The following is a 20981-nucleotide window of genomic DNA, read 5'->3' as shown; positions in this document are numbered from 1 at the left end:
TGTATAATCCCACCGTTTTTAAATTCTAGGATTTCTATTTTCCCAGACGACTGACTATGTATTAATCTTTGTCATCCTTATGCTTGACTCGATCTTTCGCAATCCTTCTGCTGCAATCTCTGTCTTCAATGAGAAGAATAGAACGGCTCGTGGTGGACGTAAATATATGTCCGACATCGGCATTGTTTAACACACTTTGGAACCGGAGATCATAAACGTTGTAGTTCATGCAATTCGCATTGGCTGCTACCAGAGAAGATTTACCAGTCACCGGAGGACCAAACCAAGGTACCCCACATTCCATGCCCTGCCAACGATTTCGAAGAAACCCTTGCATGCCGCAAATTAGTCGAGGTCTTACAGAGTAACATTGTGGTTCTCGAACCTTGCAGGGTGTGGAGTAACCATTGCTGAGAGGGGAAGTGTAGGGTGCAAGGATCGTAGACATGGAAGTGTAGGGGAGAGATTCAGTTGCAAGAGATATAAGATAACTCCTGCAAATGATTATTAAAAACAAAGAGACCCAAAAGTGTTGAGAGACAAAGTGCACGATTAAGATTCAGAAAAGTTCACAAGAGATACGGTTTCCCATTCACGTGCTAGTGCTTACAGTATACCAAACATCTCTCACATGGGTTAAACACCATTAATTGAGAGAGCTTTGTTCGTTACAAGTTGCTAATGCAAGTCTTATCTTTATCTCTCTTACGAAATACCAGCATATATCATTTACAGGAGTTATCAAAGTTCGAAGAATGCATTCTCCTTAACAGTGGGATCTGTTTGTCTAATCTATAATTATTATTAAACTAGTCTGCTTCGGAGATCGACCGTTTGTACAGTTCCTTACATAGCAGTCGTCGTCTTCAGACATTGCCGTGAGACATGACTAATACTATTAAACTTTGTCATCATGGAACCACCACCTGGTCTGCTTCGGAGATCGACCGTTTCTACAGTTCCTTACATAGCGGTCGTTGTTCAGGACATTGCTGTGAGACATGACTAAAACTATTAAAAATGTTTGGTAAATTTAGGCCCAAATAAATAACCGGCAGTGCAGCTTATGCATGACAAACAGATTCTGAACAAGAATGAGAAATGATTCGGTGGAATAATAAGGCACTCAGAAAGTCAATTGAATATGTAATCGAACCTTAACAGTTGCGCTTGATAGCATGGAGAGAATGCTGATACAGATAGACCCAACTGTCATGGCTGGGGACCATGAATCATATAAGATATCTACAAATATGAAAAGGAACAATCATTCATCACACCTGCCATGTCAATAGTTAAGCATAAAGATAGAACATATATGTGGAAATTGAGCAAAATAATTATATGCGCATTGGTGTGTGCGTGAGAGAGAGAGATAGAGGGCATCTGGATTTTAAATATTTGTTACATTTACAAAATCAACTATGCTTTGAATTTGGCAATAAAAATGGTGGAAAGGCACAACAAGTATAAAAAATGTTATCCTTACTCATTTCCCAAGCTATCCCATCTTCCACCTTGTCCAATTAAAAAGCAAATAGAAAAAAATCAATCCAAGACCTTGTGAATGGGCTATGTGCTTCAAGAGAATGCAGCACAGATAACCTAAGATCACCCGTTTCGGTAACAGACAATAGAATAAGAATCACCCCACATCCATGACAAGGAGAAGAAAAGGCTAGATTTAGTTCTCAAACATCATAGCACAAAGAGATCCCCGTCAAGAAATCCGATTTCCGTTGAAATCTTGCAAGTTCATGCTTAATGGAAGGAACCTCTATACCGCTCGAAGCAACCATCTTTAACTTTCTCCCCTCTTTCTTTTACCTATAATTATAGAATAAATCTATGCCACTTAAAGCAACGTCTCTAACGTTCTTTCTCCGTTTTCTTTCCCTATACAGTATTTGAGACAAAATGCATACTTAGGAATTGGAATTCCACCTTTTATGTTCCATATAGTATATTTGGATTAAATGATACGAAGATAGATAAATGATACGGTAATATCCAAATTCACATAAGCATCAACGATCCTTTTAGTAATGTAAGGAAAACATTTTTGAAGGTAACAACAAATTAGCACCCAGGCAAGGGTATCCCCAATACCCAATCATTTTCAAAGGATAAATGGATAAAATTTGAACTGAAAGCAAAAGGTGAAATCAGAGCATGACATGTCTACTGCAACACATATTATTTATAAAAGATCACAAAAAATACATGCAAAACTTGAGAGCATATTAATGGAAACCAAATATCAAAATTCGAACCTAAACAAATATGACCCATTGCTGTAAATATGTGGATGGAGAGGTGCTGGTTGAAGAAATATCACCTACCAAGCAAGAATAACCCAAAAGAGCAGAATTATTAAAGGAAATGAAAACAAAATAAAATACTATAAAAGGGGGGCTTCGAAAAAATATCAAACCTGGGGGGCTTCCATAGGGTAATGTTCAGGGAAATCCCCTGAAGCTGATATGTTTCATTGGCGTACAAAGTTCCCGCAGCTCCATTGACTCATTATCCACCTTTTTAAAGACAAAAATAAGATTAAAAAGTATCAATTTTTTTAATCTAAAGAGAAAAAAATGATAATCAATCTAAAACCTTTGAAGATTATCGGTGACTTTGTGCTTGAAACCGGAGGGAGGGTTGACCTGCCACTCTACCAGCTCTTTTTGCAGGCGATTACAAGCAATCTTACTAAGTGCCTAAACAAACAAAGATCAAATACCCATCAAAACAAAAACAAACCCAATTGAAACAGAATCAAAAGGACTGAAGTGAGAGGGAGGAGGAACCGAGCCTTGCGAGAGAAGCGGATGAGCTGCTCATGCTTATACGGTGTTTTACGGGGTTATGGTAGTTTTGGCCCTCTGCTTTTGTATTTGAGCGTGTTTTGAAATCAAAGAGAAAATAAAATATAATTCAACGATGAATGGAAAAGAAATAGAAGATAGTTTCTTTCGAGAATGGTACAGCCAGAGAGCGACGATTTATGTGGAGAGTATTTGGCCCTCTCTTTGTGTTCGCCACCGTACCTCGCTTTCGCTCTCCCTTGAATCGATGGCTTATATTTGTTTAGCAGTTTTCCATTGTTTCTACAGATGATCATACGACGCCGTTCCTTTCCTATATGACATCGAAACATTTTTTCCTATGAAAATCATGGACAAGGAGAAAGGGTTAGTGTTCCTTAATTCGAGACCTAATTAAAGGTTAAAGTGCATGGGTAGTCGTTGGATTTGTATTGTTCTCAATCCGTAACTTAACTCTGGGGACGTTTGACTCATGAAAAAGATCATCATAAAAAATATGATTTTTTAAAATTATTTTTTTATGTTTGATTTAAAAAATATCATTATTAGATAAAATTTATTATTAATAACATTTTGGATTAAAATGGTAATAATGTCATTACTTCAAAATTCTTAGGTAATGAATAGTTTCCACCATTTTAGACATAAATACTCTTGAAATAATAATTTTTTCCATATGGATCTTTCTCAATTTTTATTCTTCGTGTTTTACTCTAAATTATAACTTAATACTAATAATATACAAAGAGTTCAATTTAATAAAATATTAATAAACTTGAGTAGTAAAAATTTTTTATATTTTTAATATTTAATATATTAATTATTTTATAATTTTATGAGTTGAAAATATTATTATCATAAAAATAAATATTTAAAAATATTTAATTTTGTTTTATTAAAAAATAGATATTATATATTAAAATAATATATTGCCTACTCGAGATCACAATATTATTTTTCATGTTATATTACATTCTATATAAATAAATATGATACCTATGAAAATTATTTAAAATTATAAGTTTGGTATACTAATTATATTAATTATATGTTAAATATATTTATTCCTTAAACTTATATAGTGTAATAATTAAAATATTTGTATAAAGTTTTATTCAAATATTTATAATTTAATATTAAAGTTTTTTTTGTTAAAAAATATATATCACAAAGATAATTTGGTAAAACATGCATCCAAATAATCTTATATTCCTCCAACCAAACACTGTAATTTTGCATTTCTGTTAAGTAAATCAACATGGTAATAATATTCTCAGAGTAATGTTAAATTCTGGTAATTTTATTCTCAAAAGTAATCTTACATTCCGTTAACCAACATACACTTACAATTTGCATTATATTCACTATACTTCTAATTAGCTTTCATACTATCACTATCATTAATAGTAGTTAATAATTGTTGAGACGGTACATTAAAATCTTATACTCCTAAAAAATTGTAAGATTCCAAATTTGCAACCGTAAAATCGTTTTTTTAATAAACGTAATGGTTGGTGGTTAATCCTAACGGTTGAAAAGATCTGTTTGACTGAAAAATTAACATAATTTAATTTTAAGTAGATCTGACGCTTGATAGTAACCTATTAAAATAATTTTTTTTTACTTTTGATTATAATTTGAGAATTAGAGTATTGTTTAATGAGTTCGAACCAGATGAGAAAGAATAATTTGGCGATTTATTAAAAATCACCTAACAGGTGTAGAAATGATCACAAAATAAAACAATGATATAATGGAAACTAAAAAATTAAAACTTTTAAATATGTGATTGTTAATTATATGATCAACTTGAAAACGGTTTATGTTAATCTTCTAGGCAAAAAACCTTCCCCACAATTAAGATTGATTTCACTGAAAAATTGGGCTTTTATGATATATACCAATTTGAAAAATAATTTTTAAGAAAATTACTCTAACGTGTCACATTAATATTTCGTAATAACGGCTAATGATGATGACCACAATGAAGACGAATAAAAATTAGTGAATGTGATACAAATTTTAAAGGTTCAATGACCAAAATAAAAAATATCCCAAAAATTCAATGATTATAATAAGTTTTACTAATATTAATAACTAAGTGACTTCCCTTCGACAACTAGTTGGTCTGGTTGAATGAGCTACTAGATTTAGTAAGTAAGGTTAGAAGTTCGAATCCTGATCATTGCGAATGGATCAAATTGGGTTGGGAGGATCACCCTTGCCTCTACAGTACCCGATCTGGATTAGTCGATCAATAGATCGGATACCAGTGGTTATACCAAAAAAATAACTAAGTGACTTCCCAAAAATTTAAAATTTTAATTAAAAATTCATCTCTTTTCAATATAATCGAGAGTTCAAAAACATTTTAGCGACAAAATGGCTGAGTAAATTATGTGAGGGGAAATCCCAATATAATCCACCGGGGGATTATTTCCCTATCTATGGTGAATTGCATAGTACAAACCTAAAGATGGCAGGTGCTCCATGCGTCTTCAAGTTAAATGTGAAGACTCCACGACTGTATGATGTCTTCATTTAAATGAAGAAGACCCTACAATTGTATGACGTCTTTAGACAAATAGAAAAGATCCAAGAATACACGACGTACTCAGACCAATAAAAAATCCTAGTTGAAGAGATAACATGGTGGATGCATTGTATGGGAAATCTTTCTCCCATAACCCTATATGGACGACGAAGACACGTTTTATCACGTAGAGAAAAGCACATTTAATTAAAACTTAAAAGTATTTTTGTTTGAATTTTATTTTATGTGATTAAAAAATATTTTTTGAATATTATTCTTCTAATTAATTTTAAAATAAATATTTCCCATGAAAATGCTAACCCTAAGCTAGGAAAATATCAATGTCACTTCAATTCTTTCCCACACAAATCAGCTTTTTGCATGGCTTGACAATGCCAAAAGATGAGTAGTGGACTGGTGGTGGCTAAAGGGTCCTACTTCAATGGCAATTTTTTTTTGTCGAAGATAATATTAGTTAATATTTAGAAGAAAAGCAATGGCATAAGAATCTTCTTAATCGGTTCAACTAATTTAATTTATTAAGTCAACTACATTAAAAAAACTTTAAACATAAAAATAGTATATATAATCATATTTTATAAATATTTTAAAATATAAACTCTAACTATTTAAGGAGAAATAATATCGATTCAATTTTATTAAAATGATTTAAAACAATTAAAATATTATTAAGTTTAAGTACCAATTGGAATATTAAACCTCGAGTCTTATTGTAAAAGTGAAATTCCTTGTTATCCAAACGACGACAAGTGGGAGGACCTTTACTTTAATCTTTCGGCAGGTATATGCTGGCTTCTTTTTTTTGGATAAGTTGCTGGCTTCTTTTTGACTCCTCCGATCTATGTTTTCATTTCATACCTCAATGATTAAGCATATTCAAATCTTGCTAGTTCAATGCTATCTCCTCTACAACAGTTTGTTCCCCTTCAGAGCTTTTGGATAAAACCCAACCCATCCTCGCCCATATAGGTTGTGGAAAAAAAATTCCTATATAAGACATCTACTATATTTTCTGAATTAGAGTTTTTATTGGTCTGAAGATATCGTACACTTATGAGGTCTTCTCCATTACCTGAAGACGTCATGCAGTCATAGAGTCTTCATATTTAACTTGAAGATTCGTGGAGCATCTGTCGTTTTTAATTTTGTATTGTTTAATTAACCATAAATAGGAAAATAATCCTTAGAACGGACTATATTAGGAATTAAAAAATATCATTTACATTATCTCAGCCATTCTATCACCCAAGATGTGGACTCTGCTTTCCATGCATTAAATGATGTTGTAGAACGACAACCACATCTTAATGTTGAACAATGGCTTGTTTAATTAGAAACTTCAAGAGACAATGAAAGCTTATATTCCCAATATGTTTGAATCGAAGACCTCTACAGAAAATAATGGTTAAAGTTTATTAAGAGTTGATGTAATGTATTTAAAATTCATTCTATTTCTTATATTTATAAAAAATATTTAAATGTTGAATTAAATTTTTTTAGATTTGGAGTGAAAGTAAGAATTTAATTGAAAAGATCATTTGAAAATTATACAAAATATTTAATATTTAATTCAAATTTATAAAATATATATTATAAAACTTTTAATTATTTATCACAATTGAACACAAGTGTCTCGTGCTGATAGAAACTATTAGTTTTTTTCTTATTTATTCATTTTCAAAATATACATTAAATAAAATACTAACTTTTTCAAGAGATCTAATTATTTAATTTTAAAATGATAGAGATTTAAAGATATGTAAATTAAAATATTTAAAAATATTCATTTAAAAAATAAATATCTTTTTCATAATAAAAGACTAAAAATAAATATTAAATATAATATAAAAATAAAGATATAATAAAATTTAAGATACAATTTTAAGTACAATATATAAATTTCTAATATACTTTAATCCTATAGCCATCCCGATCGCTGCATATAAAAGTTCATAGACCATATAAAGGAGCAACTTCAATAAGAAGATAAAATAAATGATTAAAAATAAACGATTTTTAATCATTTTGGAGATTTTCAAAAGGACAAAGTTCATATGCCATATATAAAGGGCCACATGAACCGATGATTTGGGCCTAAATGTTTCTTACTTTTGATGGGCTTAAAGCCCATTTGTTTCCCCAATATGTTTCATTCTTGCTCGATGACCCATCTCTAGTCCAATTCAGTCCGGTCCATGTTATCCCTTACCAAGTTCAGTTGAAACTGGCACCGCCTCGACGTTTGTCCACTGACCAGTCTTTACATCTGCTTGAGTGACCAGGATCAGCCGTTGATCACTCAACCGAGCGTCGATTCCTACACTTGGAGCTGCCATGAGGAACGAGATTTAGCTATTCTTATGCTCTCCGCTTTCGCCATATTCTTCTCTCTTCAGGTTCGTTATTCCCAATTTTTTCCTCTTCACTTGAACCATAAACCCTAGGTTCACATTGGCTTTTTAATTCCATGCCGTGATTTCGTTTTTTCTTTGTTTTGCATAGCACGAGGGAGATTTCTCGTTTAGAGAAGCGTGGTATCATTTATCCGACGAATATCCGATCAAATACGAAGCTGAACGTCTTCCCTCACCTCTCGTCGCCGATCTGAATGGTGATGGAAAGAAAGAAATCCTTGTCGCTACTCACGATGCCAAAATTCAGGTTTTTTCAGTTATCTGTAAAATTAAATCAATTTATAATGAAGGCAAAGTAAAAAATGATATCTATTTTTTTTCAAATTGTAAATTTGATTGAATTTGGAATTTATTAGGTATTGGAGCCACGCTCGGCGTGTTGATGAAGGATTCAGTGAAGCGCGTGTGTTGGCAGAGGTGTCCTTGTTGCCTGATAAGATCAGGGTTGTGAGCGGTAGACGTCCTGTGGCTATGGCCACTGGTGTTATAGATCGAATTTATAAGTCTGGACAACCTCAGAAACAGGTTCTGGTTGTTGTTACTTCTGGTTGGTCTGTTATGTGTTTCGACCATAATCTCAAAAAGTTATGGGAGAATAATTTGCAGGTTTGTCTACTTCAAGGTTTGTATTTGATCTTTCTGCTACTTGTTGTCAAGTAATGTTGTTTCTGACAGACTTGGGTTTTTGTGGTGTTGGACAGGAGGATTTTCCACATAACGCACACCATAGAGAGATAGCAATTTCGATAAGTAATTACACCTTGAAGCATGGGGATTCGGGTTAGTCATCGTTGGTGGGAGGATGGAAATGCAGCCCCATGTATGTTATCTAAAGCTTTTTGTTTTTGTGTCCATTATCTTTGTCGCTTATACTCTGAAAATCTAATTGTACATTTTGTTCACCGAGTCTGGGTTCTGAAAAGTGAAAACTATCATGTTTTGATTACATAGGAATTGAGTTACTTTTAGAGTCGCAGTTTAATATACCGAGACCTGGATATGATTTGTAAGGTGGTGGCTTTTTGTGTTACTTCTCTTGATTGATTAACAAGTTTCTTAATGTTTCCAGTTATATCTAGATCCTTTTGAAGAAATTGGGATGGCAGAACGAAGTGCTGAGCAGCACAGAAGAAGTGCGAATGAAAAGGAGGTATGGATGTATCATTGTCTGTTGATGTTAGACATCTGCTTGCTTAATATGATCGATGTTGGCATTTCCATGTTTATGCAAAGAGATTTGACATAACCCAGGCGTGTTAAGTCTGCTTGAACGTTCTTGGGGGCTTCCTTCTCATGTTTCATTTTCTCTTTGCTGCTTCACTCTTTTTAAACTTGTCTATCAAATACCTAGAAGTTGTCATTTGCCATTAACCATTTGAAGCAGTCAAAGTTGGATGTGGTTTCCATCATTCTCTCTATTTAGCTACTTGATTACTCGGCACTTCCATGCACAAAATCTGCAACATTATAAGTAAGTGGATGTTACTTCTAGTTTCATGGTTCGAATACTGATATATATATTATATAGGCTTCTGAAAATTCTGGAACTGTGAATTTACGCAATTTTGCTTTTTATGCATTCGACGGGCGAAAAGGTTCACTACGATGGTCTAGGAAGAATGAGGTATGTTTTTATTTTGGAAAATCTGTTTTTAGTTTTCATTAATATTTTCTGTAGTTTTTGAAGTTCGGCATATATTTCACCATATGCTAAGCTTTTGGGAGAACATATGCCTCTTGATAATTGTTTTCACCTTATTTGCAAGTTTGGTGCTTTTATCGTTTATCTTCTCCTTCACTGCATGCTGATAATGATAAGTTTTTTTTCTTTCTTTTGGTTAAGAATGTTGAAGAGCATTCTTCAGATTCTTCACAGCTAACTCCACAAAAATAAGCTTGATGTGCATGCTCTGAACACTCGTCATCCTGGTGAGGTATGCTTTAAGCCCAGTTGATTATTATATTTCTCTGTAGGAGCTTATAAACTTTAAGCTTTTTTGGGGGAAAATGTACTTGCATCTGGCAGCAGAATCTTTTTTATTAATGACTCATCATTATTCAAGTAAAAGTCATAGGCATCTGATTTTTCCAGCTTCACATCTCTTTTCCTGGTTCTCTATCTTTGTTTTATGCATCAAATTTTGTCAAATATGAGTTCATTTCACCGGCTATAAAGGCACACTTTTGCTCTCATATTTGTACATTTTGTGGCATTTTTGCTGATCTAAGAATCTTTTTTATTAATGATCATCATATTCAAGTAAAAGTCATAGGCATCTGATTTTTCCAGCTTCACATCTCTTTTCCTGGTTCTCTATCTTTGTTTTATGCATCAAATTTTGTCAAATATGAGTTCATTTCACCGGCTATAAAGGCACCACTTTTGCTCTCATATTTGTACATTTTGTGGCATTTTTGCTGATCTAAGTTGTGGATGTTTCATATGATTGTGTTGTATGTTTATTTCTTTTAAAGCATTTCCGTAACTATACGATTTCCCTTGTGATAGCCTTTTGAATTCTTTTGATCCAATGTAGTTGAACCGTTCCTATTATAAAATCTCTTAAGACATGTGAACTGTAGTTTGAATGCAGAGAATTTAGAGAATCAATCCTTGGAGTTATGCACATCATTGGGTAAGCTAGCAGTACATGTTAATTATGAACTTTTACTCTGTTCTTTGCATATTCAAGATTGTAAGGGATTCATTTTGCATTTAATTTTTTCTCTAGGATAGGAGAGAAGATACATTGTTGGAGTTATCACATTTCAAGCGGCATAAGAGGAAAACATTGAAAAAGGTACCTGGAAAATTGACAAATATCCTTTTCACAAGCCTGAGGAAACCATCCTCCAGGGAAGGATGATTCCAAAAAAATTTCAAACTGATTGGGAAAGCTGCTAAGATTGCTGGCTCAGCAAAATCTAAGAAGGTAAGTTTTTCAATTGCATGTGCATACTTCTGTTACATTCATTCTGAGTTTAAAAGGACTGTAGACATTGAAGGTTTTTCAGTTATTGATAGGTTCATATTAGCTGTGATTCTATGTAACTCGAGCTCATTGGGAATGTCACCCCTTATGCACCACTGTTGTTTAATCTCTATATTTCCTTTGTTGCATAGACTTTTTCTACAGCTTTGCTGCATCTAACTCTAACTGCAACTTCTTGCTGCTGCACTTAGTCTGGTACACTAGGAGACCGAACCCTGTGACATACTTATTTACAGGAAGATATTGCTTTTATTCTATGACCTCTCAATTTTGTTATAGTGTCAATCTCTCTTTGTGTTTGTCAGATATATTCCAAACTGAATTTTTCCATGTACGATATGTTGTTTATCATGTTTGTTTTTAGTGATTAGTTTCATTATCTTGATCCACAAAACATGAAGTCCATTCATAATCGTGTAATTATCGTATAAATGCTTATTATTTTCTTTACAATTTGTTGCAGCCGATGGCTTATATCCCAACCATAACAAACTACACACAGCTCTGGTGGGTTCCTAATGTTGTTGGCCATCAAAAGGAAGGGATAGAAGCTGTTCATTTGGCATCTGGTCGAACTGTATGCAAGGTGACCTTAGACCCACTCACTGTGCTTTTAGACATAATGGTTGCTAAATCTGTTGAATTATTTTGTTTGTCTAAATCCTTTCACTGGCTGTTAATGTGAAATGCTAGTTTTTAACTTGTGATCTTATTGCTTTTGTTATGCTTTTCTCTCCCTCATGAAGTATGTGTTGCAATTGTCAAATTGCTCTACTGTTAGTTTATAAATACAATGTATTCATGTTAAATATCAGGATTATATTGCTTACTGATTCGACTGGTGATTTATTGATTTCATCAGCTTCATCTCCAAGAAGGCGGCCTTCATGCTGATATCAATGGAGATGGAGTCCTGGATCATGTTCAGGTGCAGACTTTTTTGTTGTTATATAAATTGTACCAAATGGTTTTTATTGTGCATCTCATATTTAATAGCGAAAACCGCATTAGTACCAATGTGCTAACTACTACTAAGTGATCAGTTATTTCTGTTATCCTCAGGCTGTTGGAGGAAATGGTGCTGAGCAGACTGTTGTTAGTGGATCAATGGAGGTATTGCGACCATGTTGGGCTGTGGCAACCTCTGGAGTACCAGTTCGAGAACAACTGTTTAATGCTTCAATATGTCATCACTCCCCTTTCAATTTATTCCAGCATGGAGAGTTCTACAGAGGTTATGGTCGAACTGCAAATGTTGCTTCTTTAGAAGTGGCAACACCTATCTTATCCCCAAAAGTGACGGACATAGGCATCGTAAGGGAGCCACGGTGATTTATTTCTTAACCAATCGAGGAGAGGTATGCTGTTATTCTGTGTCTAACGTTTGTGCATCTCCTTGGTTCGTATTGTTGCATTTTCTCAACTTCTGTGCTTGGTTATGCATGTATTGTTTTCATTTTTCTAGTCCTTGGCTGCATTGTGCATGTTAAATTTTGTCTATGCTGAAGACTTGGGAACTTTGAACCGTTGATCATGTCAGGTAACCGCGTACTCTCCTGGCTTGCATGGACATGGTGCTGAATGGCAATGGCAGCTCTTGACAGATGCTACATGGTCAAACCTTCCTTCACCTTCAGGGATGATGGAAGGTGGTACAGTGGTTCCAACATTGAAGCTGATCTCATGCGTGTGCACGATAATCAGCAAATGATCCTTGCTGCTGGAGATCAAGCAGGCATAATTATTCCCTGGCGGGAGTTCATTAACGTCAATTGAACTTCCTGCTCCACCACCATGCCCTGATCACTGAGGACTTCTCAAATGACGGGCTCACTGATATCATTCTCGTGACCTCCAGTGGAGTATACGGTTTTGTCCAGACAAGACAACCCGGTGCCCTCTTCTTCAGCACACTGGTGGGTTGCCTTTACTTGTGATGGGAGTAATCTTTGTCACCCAACACTTGAACTCAATGAAGGCCAAACCTCGTGCTTCATCTGGCCCTCGGTGAAAAGAAGGTTCGTTTTATAGAGACATGTCTAACAAAGATCACCCTGATACAAGCTCTAACACACTGGAATTTGAAGAGAAGATTCTTAGGATCATAGTTCTCAGAGTTGTATGATTTATGTTATGCAGGATTGGATTTAAAATGGGGGTGGACCATGTAACTGTTTAAGTTCAGTAAACGTTTTACCAATGATTTTGTGAGATCTATTATGCTTTTCGACTTCAATTTTCATTTCGTAATTTAATATTCATCTTAATTGATTGCAGAAGTGTTTATTATATTTTCATAATAGCAAATAGACGCATTGCAATTTAATCCATGATTACAACATTAATAATACAAGTAAAACGAGCGGAAAAAAGCACTCTGGGCATCTAAAAACACCACTAAACTGAAAAGCCAGGGTACACAGCGAAGTACTGATTAATCAATACAAAATAATGTCAGCAGAAGACATGAATGACTGATAACAGAGAATGAATTCCATGGATTCTTGAAAGTATCATCATTGATCTGATGATGAGGATGATAATAGGCAGCCTGGTCAAAGTTGTCACTTTTTATAATCTTATTGCTCGAGTTTATGAAATCAATGATTTCACTGAGAGTTTGCAACCTAGCGCTGAGCTCACTCATCTGGGCTCTAAGAACCAAGTTCTCAGCCTCAACGTTCAAGTAAAGCTGCGAGGTACATTGATGCTTGTCAGGATCTTCTTGTTATTCTTTGTGAACTCAGAAACTTGGTCCTTCAGTTCACCCAGGTGCTTCTGTTTACGCATCCGAGACCTGGGCAGACTCCCTGTGGATGCCATTCTTTGCGCTTCCTTTCATCTAAATTCTGCTGAAATTCCTCCGATGAACTCGAGCTTACCTGCGTGCAAGCTGAGGATGCTCCATTGCTTGAAACAGCCATAAAAACAACAACAATACAACCGAAACAAAGAAACAATAACTGGCCTCAGGTCCCAGAGATTTACTACTGAAAAGAACTAAAGAAAACAAGGGATGGTTGTGGGATTTCAATCAGAAAATGATAGAGAGTTCATGAAAACACATAGAACCAGTAAAGGAAAACAACAGAGAAAGATTGAACAAGATGGGTCCTGCGCCTAAGTGTAGCTCAAACACCATGAACAAGATGCTGATTAGCATTCAAAAAATCAATTTGCCTTGTGCAGTTGATGAAGAAACCAGAGATGGAAGAGGCTAAATTGTTAAAAACTAGAAGGAAATACCAAGATGAGAAAGTAAAGAGGCTGATGAAGGATTTTATTGTGAACTTCATAGACAGGAAATGGCTAAATGCCCATTGGTATTTGGAAAAAAGAAAAGGACAAAAAAAGTTTGAGAGTAGGTCTTTGTAAAAAAGCAGTAGTTGCAAAATTGATTTTGGCAAGCTTGCGGTAGGTGTAATAATTGGGTAGTTCTGCGGTGCTGCCCCTAAAAAAACGGTTAATATATGACGTGATCGGTTAAATAAGTGATCGGTTAAAATTTAGATCGATTATGTTATATTATTTAATCGAAAATATTATAAAGTACAATAACATACTAGGTAGCGCTTATATAATGTAATAGGTAGCGCTTATATTTACCTATTTTATAAGTAAACCGGTATATTTATACCGATAGCATTACAAATTTACCTATTACATTATAATATGTTGAAAGTGTTCATACTTTTATAAAAGGATCGATACTTTTTTTAAAGTTATGTAATTATGTTTCAATTTTTTTTAATAGTGTTTCAGTTTTCCACTTACATATAATTTAATAATTCATTTGCACAAAAAATATTTGATTGTTTTGATATTTTATAAAATATTATTTAGAACTTAAATTTAACAATATAACCAAGATAATAATAAAATATGTAATATATTTTTATTGTTTTAATTTAATAATAATATATATCGTAACGTAAAAAATAAATCATTAAACGCCTATAATTATTAAATTAATATCTTAAAACTCACTCAAAAGATAACCTTAAATTATGTTTTCCACAGTGAAAAAGTATAGACACTTTTATAAAAAGGATAAATACTTTACAATATAACCACTACCTATTACATTATTAAACGATACCTATTACATTATATAAGCGCTACCTATTACATCATATTTTACCTATTATATTGAAAGTGTCCATACTTTTATAAAAAGGATCGATACTTTGTTTAAAGTTATGTAATTATGTTTCAATTTTTTTAATAGTGTTTATGTTTTCCACTACAATATTAATTTAATAATTTCATTACACAAAAAATTATTTGATATTTTGATATTTTATAAAATAATATTTAGAATTTTAATTTAATAATATATATATCGTAACGTAAAAAGAAATCATTTGACGCCTATAATTACTAAATTAATCTTAAAACTCACTCAAAAGATAACCTTAAATTATGTTTTCACAGTGAAAAAGTATAGACACTTTTATAAAAAGGATAGATAATTTACAATATAACCACTACCTATTACATTATATAAACAATATCTATTACATTATATAAGCGCTACTATTACATCATATTTTACCTATTATATTGAAAGTGTCCATACTTTTAAAAAGGATCGATACTTCTTTTAAAGTTATGTAATTTATGTTTCAATTTTTTTAATAGTGTTTCATGTTTTCCACCTACATATTAATTTAATAATTTCATTTACACAAAAAATTATTGATTGTTTTGATATTTTATAAAATAATATTTAGAATTTTTAATTTAATAATAATATATCATAACGTAAAAAAGAAATCATTAGACGCCTATAATTACTAAATTAATATCTTAAAACTCACTCAAAGATAACCTTAAATTAATGTTTTCCACAGTGAAAAAAGTATAGACACTTTTATAAAAATGATAGATACTTTACAATAACCACTACCTATACATTATATAAACGATACCTATTACATTATATAAGCGCTACCTATACATATTTTTACCTTTATTGAAAGTGTCCATACTTTTTATAAAAGGATCGATACTTCTTTTAAAGTTATGTAATTTATGTTTCAATTTTTTTAATAGTGTTTCATGTTTTCCCTACAATATTAATTTAATAATTTCATTTGCACAAAAATTATTTGATTGTTTTGATATTTATAAAATAATATTTAGAATTTTAATTAATAATAATATATATCGTAACGTAAAAAGAAATCATTAGACGCCTATAATTACTAAATTAATATCTTAAAACTCAAAAGATGTATATACCTAAATATGTAGTTATGTACATACCTAAATTTAATGATAATATATACTTGTAGTTATTGTACATACCTAAATATGTACTGCGAATTTAATTTTGTACCCACCCTTAACTACTACTACCAATGTCACATCCTATTGAAAGCAGCACGACTGAAACATGTTCAAAATGAACCTTTGCTTACATCTCCATCAACTCCTGGAGCACTGAACTTGCACAACAAATTTTTGCCATAGATAATACTGATGTAGACAATGTTAAGCCAACCGAGGAATGCCATGAAGTACATAATGTTGATGAATCTGACAGATTGGTTGGTCAGCTCTTCTGTTCACGTGATCAAGCTTAGTACTTTTACAAGGGATTCGTACGGGAACATGGGTTTAGTGCACGTAAGGGAACAACACGGCTGACGTGGAAGGGAATGTGAAGACACAATAATTTGTTGTTCCAAAGAAGGGTTTCGAGTATCAAAAGTCAATACTGTTGATCGTCAACGTGCTCATACGCCAGTCACAAGAACATGATGTAAGGCTAGAGTCGTAGTTACAGCAACAAATACAAACGATCAGTGGGTTATAAGTAAGTATGATCAGAAACATAATCATGCATTGTGCACACCTGCTATGACACCATTTATGTGTTCTAATAGAGCTGTAAGTAAGGCTGATATCGATGAGGCAACACATTGAAAGAGTCGGTGTTGGCACGTCACAAGTAATGAACTATTTAACGCAGCAGGCAGGGGGCTATCATAATGTTGGATTTACACATAAAGACCTCTACAATGCACTTCAAAGAGGTAAAGCAAAGGAAATCGTCGATGAGGAGTGAATGCGCTTATTGCCTACTTTGATTATAAGAAATATGATGATCCCGGGTTTTTTATGACATACTCGGTAGACGAAATCGGGGGCATTGTATAATCTTATTTGGTCGGATTTACATCGAGATCGGATTACACATGCTCGGTGATGTAATTGCGTTCGACACAACGTACAAAGATAATTATGGTCGACCAATTATGCCTATTGTTGGTGTCAATCATCACCATAACACAATTGTGTTTGCCACTGCCATAATCGTTGACGAGACGTCTCAATCTTTCGAGTGGGTGCTACAGAATTTTTTAGAAGCCATGATGAAAAATCACCTATTTCCGTTGTAACCGATGGGATAGGGCAATGCAGAGGGCTATCAAATCCGTTATCCCTTTTGCTAAGCACAGATTATGTTCTTGGCATCTTTCTCGCAATGCAAAGCTAACATTGGTGACCCAAAGTTTACAGCAGCATTCTCAAAATGTATGGCTTCCTGGTGGACAACCAAGGAATTTGATATTCAATGGCGTTCGGTTGTTTCAGAATTCAACGTCCAAAAGCATCCATGGGTGATTGAGAAGGGAAATACACGACACTTATGGGCACAAGCATATCTAACCGGTCATTCTTTGCCAATTCGCTCAACACAAAGGTGCGAGTCTATGAATGCTTCACTAGCTATTGCACTGAAACACAAGAAGACATATTTAGATGTTGTTCGTGCAATTGAAGATGGAATTAGTAGAATGCGTATGAACGAGTTAAAAGCGGATTACTAAGTTCCCATACGAAGCCCTTCCAGATCACAAAAACCGGTCGACCTTGAAAGCCATGCCGCTGCGATTTTACCCGCGAATCTTTTCATGTGTTCCAGATGAAATTATACGGGAGACATTGTACCGGATTGAGGCAGAGATTAAGCCTTATCAGATGAATGTCAACATTATATTTTGTCAAAGTACGCAGAAAAAAATAGGAAATTTTGAAATTAGTTTGATTCTCGTACGAAAACTCTAATTTGCTCCTGCAAAAAATTCGAGACCGTTGGACTTCCGTGTCGCCATCAACTTCCATTTTGAAGCAATTGGACTACACATATTTGCCCGGGACTTCGATTCAAAGTAGGTGGACTAATGATGCGAAGGCTTCTGCACCCAGCTATGTTGATTTGAATGTGTCTCCAGAAGTGATGCAAATGACAAGGTTCGCTGCTCTACGTTCAACGTCAAGTAGGTTATGCTACATTGCATCAAGACAGACGAGTCTTTCAAAACCGTAAGAGATGAGATGAAAAAACTAATAGAAGAATTAGAAAACTCGTTGGTTTGAATCCATTCAGTCAACCAGAGCATTATAGTAAACAATGTTCGTGACCCTCAACGAAACAACGCAAGCGAAAAGAAGTGCCGAAGAACAAGGTCGAGAAGAAAATTAGGCGATGTGGGTACTGCAACGGTAAGGGACATAACAAACTAACATGTCCTCAAGTCAAGCTCAGTTTGAGTACAAGCACACACTACATCAACTGATTTTTCGAAGACGGAATGGATGACAACGATCTCATATAGCGTAAGTATCAACATGACTCCTATTGTATGTACATATAAATATTTTGAATGAAGGAAGAAAAACCGCGTTACTTAAAATTACCGACACTTTTTAAATGGTATCGACACATTTTCTTCCAATATGGACATAAAGTACCGACACAATATTAGAAAGTGTCGATATAGGTGTAGACCTATTCGCTCATAAACCGGTATATTTATACGGTTATATTACAAAATTATCTATTACATTATAATATGTTGAAAGTGTCTATACTTTTTATAAAAAGGATCGATACTTATTTTAAAGTTATGTAATTTATGTTTCAATTTTTTTAAGTATGTTTCATGTTTTCCACCTACAATATTAATTTAATAATTTCATTTGCACAAAAAATTATTTGATTGTTTTGATTATTTTATAAAATAATATTTAGAATTTTTAATTTAATAATAATATATATCGTAACGTAAAAAAGAAATCATTAGATGCCTATAATTACTAATTAATATCTTAAAACTCACTCAAAAGATAACCTTAAATTAATGTTTTCCACATTGAAAAAAGTATAAACACTTTATAAAAAGGATAGATACTTTACAATATAACCACTACCAATTACATTATATAAACGATACCTATTACATTATATAAGCGTACCTATTACATCATATTTTACCTATTATATTGAAAGTGTCCATACTTTTTGTAAAAGGATCGATACTTCTTTTAAAGTTATGTAATTTATGTTTCAATTTTTTTAATAGTGTTTCATGTTTTCCACCTACATATTAATTAATAATTTTATTTGCACAAAAAATTATTTGATTGTTTTGATATTTTAAAAAAATATTAGAATTTTTTATTTAATAATAATATATCGTAACGTAAAAAAAAAATCATTAGACGCCTATAATTACTAAATTAATATCTTAAAACTCACTCAAAAGATAACCTTAAATTAATGTTTTCCACAGTGAAAAAAGTATAGACACTTTTATAAAAAGGATAGATACTTTACAATATAACCACTACCTATTACATTATATAAACGATACCTATTACATTATATAAGCGCTACCTATTACATCATGTTTTCCACCTACAATATTAATTTAATAATTTCATTTGCACAAAAATTATTGATTGTTTTGATATTTTATAAATAATATTTAGAATTTTTTATTTAATATAATATATATCGTAACGTAAAAAAGAAATCATTAGACGCCTATAATTACTAAATTAATATCTTAAAACTCACTCAAAAGATAACCTTAAATTATGTTTTCCACAGTGAAAAAAGTATAGACACTTTTATAAAAAGGATAGATACTTTACAATATAACCACTACCTATTACATATATAAACGATACCTATTACATTATATAAGCGCTACCTATTAATCATATTTTACCTATTATATTGAAAGTGTCCATACTTTTTATAAAAAGGATCGATACTTTTTTAAAGTTATGTAATTTATGTTTCAATTTTTTTAAGTATGTTTCATGTTTTCCACCTACAATATTAATTTAATAATTTCATTTGCACAAAAAATTATTTGATTGTTTTGATATTTTATAAAATAATATTTATAATTTTTATTTAACAATATTAACCAAAGATAATAATAAATATGTAATATATATGTTTATTGTTTTTAATTTAATAATATGTAAGTTATGTAATAGGTAGCGCTTATATTTACCTATTTTATAAGTAAACCGGTATTTATACCGGTTATATTACAAAATTATCTATTACATTTTTCAATCGACACTTTTTTAAATCGACACTTTGTTGTGGATATCATCGAAAACAATGTTATAGTCATGTGTTTCGATACATTTGCAAGCAGATGTAATATACATTAGTATTGATATTTCAACAATCCTCAAATGTATATGTACACATAGAAGCAAATATGGAATAATTAATGAAAATATACACACAATATAATCACACCAAAATATAAATACACAAGAATGTTCAAATAATGTACCGACAAACAAAATTAATCCGATGAAAAAGGGTTATTTCTAACGAAGTCCGGAACATTAGAGGCCTTCAACAAATTTTCCAAATACTCTCGTATGTTTCCGCCTTTTTCTGAGGACATACATAAATAATTTCAATATCAAACTAATGAGGTGCAATTTTACTAACAATAAGCTAAATTCGCAAGCATGAATAAATTTGTGTCATACCTAGAGCATTGTCGTTCAAATGGGAAGCAGCGTCAAAGGTATGTGGACATATGTAATTGTATTTCTATATAAACATAAGTTGTTAAAATAATCAATGTCTGAACACCTGTTCAACTGGAAAAACATATTGCATAAATGCAACTTACCGGATTATAAATCATTTTTTCCGCTGAATCATCGACCAAAAGTGTATTTAGCTCGTTAAAATCTGGACACGCGTTCCAAACATCATTGAGATCTTTACAGTAGGTAACAGAATCGTATGTTTTGCATTTTTTTTGATCATGTTCACAAACAGTCGAACATAAATATGTAGGAATCATAGACAACGAAAAGTCAGCAAACTGTAATGACATTCATCTTACCCACACGAATA

General features: G+C 32.6%; 3 pseudogenes; 1 reads left to right on the top strand and 2 right to left on the bottom strand.

Annotated features, from left to right (window-relative positions):
* Nucleotides 1-587: 587 nt before the first annotated feature.
* On the bottom strand, nucleotides 588-6464 carry LOC120138175 (annotated as a pseudogene).
* Nucleotides 6465-7601: 1137 nt separating this feature from the next.
* Nucleotides 7602-13016, top strand: LOC120138174 (annotated as a pseudogene).
* An 85-nt stretch (nucleotides 13017-13101) lies between these two features.
* LOC120138171 lies at nucleotides 13102-13910 on the bottom strand (annotated as a pseudogene).
* Nucleotides 13911-20981: the final 7071 nt, after the last annotated feature.

The sequence above is a fragment of the Hibiscus syriacus genome, unplaced genomic scaffold (assembly GCF_006381635.1).
Source record: "Hibiscus syriacus cultivar Baekdansim isolate YM2019G1 unplaced genomic scaffold, ASM638163v2 tig00110678_pilon, whole genome shotgun sequence".
In the NCBI taxonomy this organism is placed as follows: domain Eukaryota; kingdom Viridiplantae; phylum Streptophyta; class Magnoliopsida; order Malvales; family Malvaceae; genus Hibiscus; species Hibiscus syriacus.
This window is presented reverse-complemented; position numbering and strand designations above follow the sequence as displayed.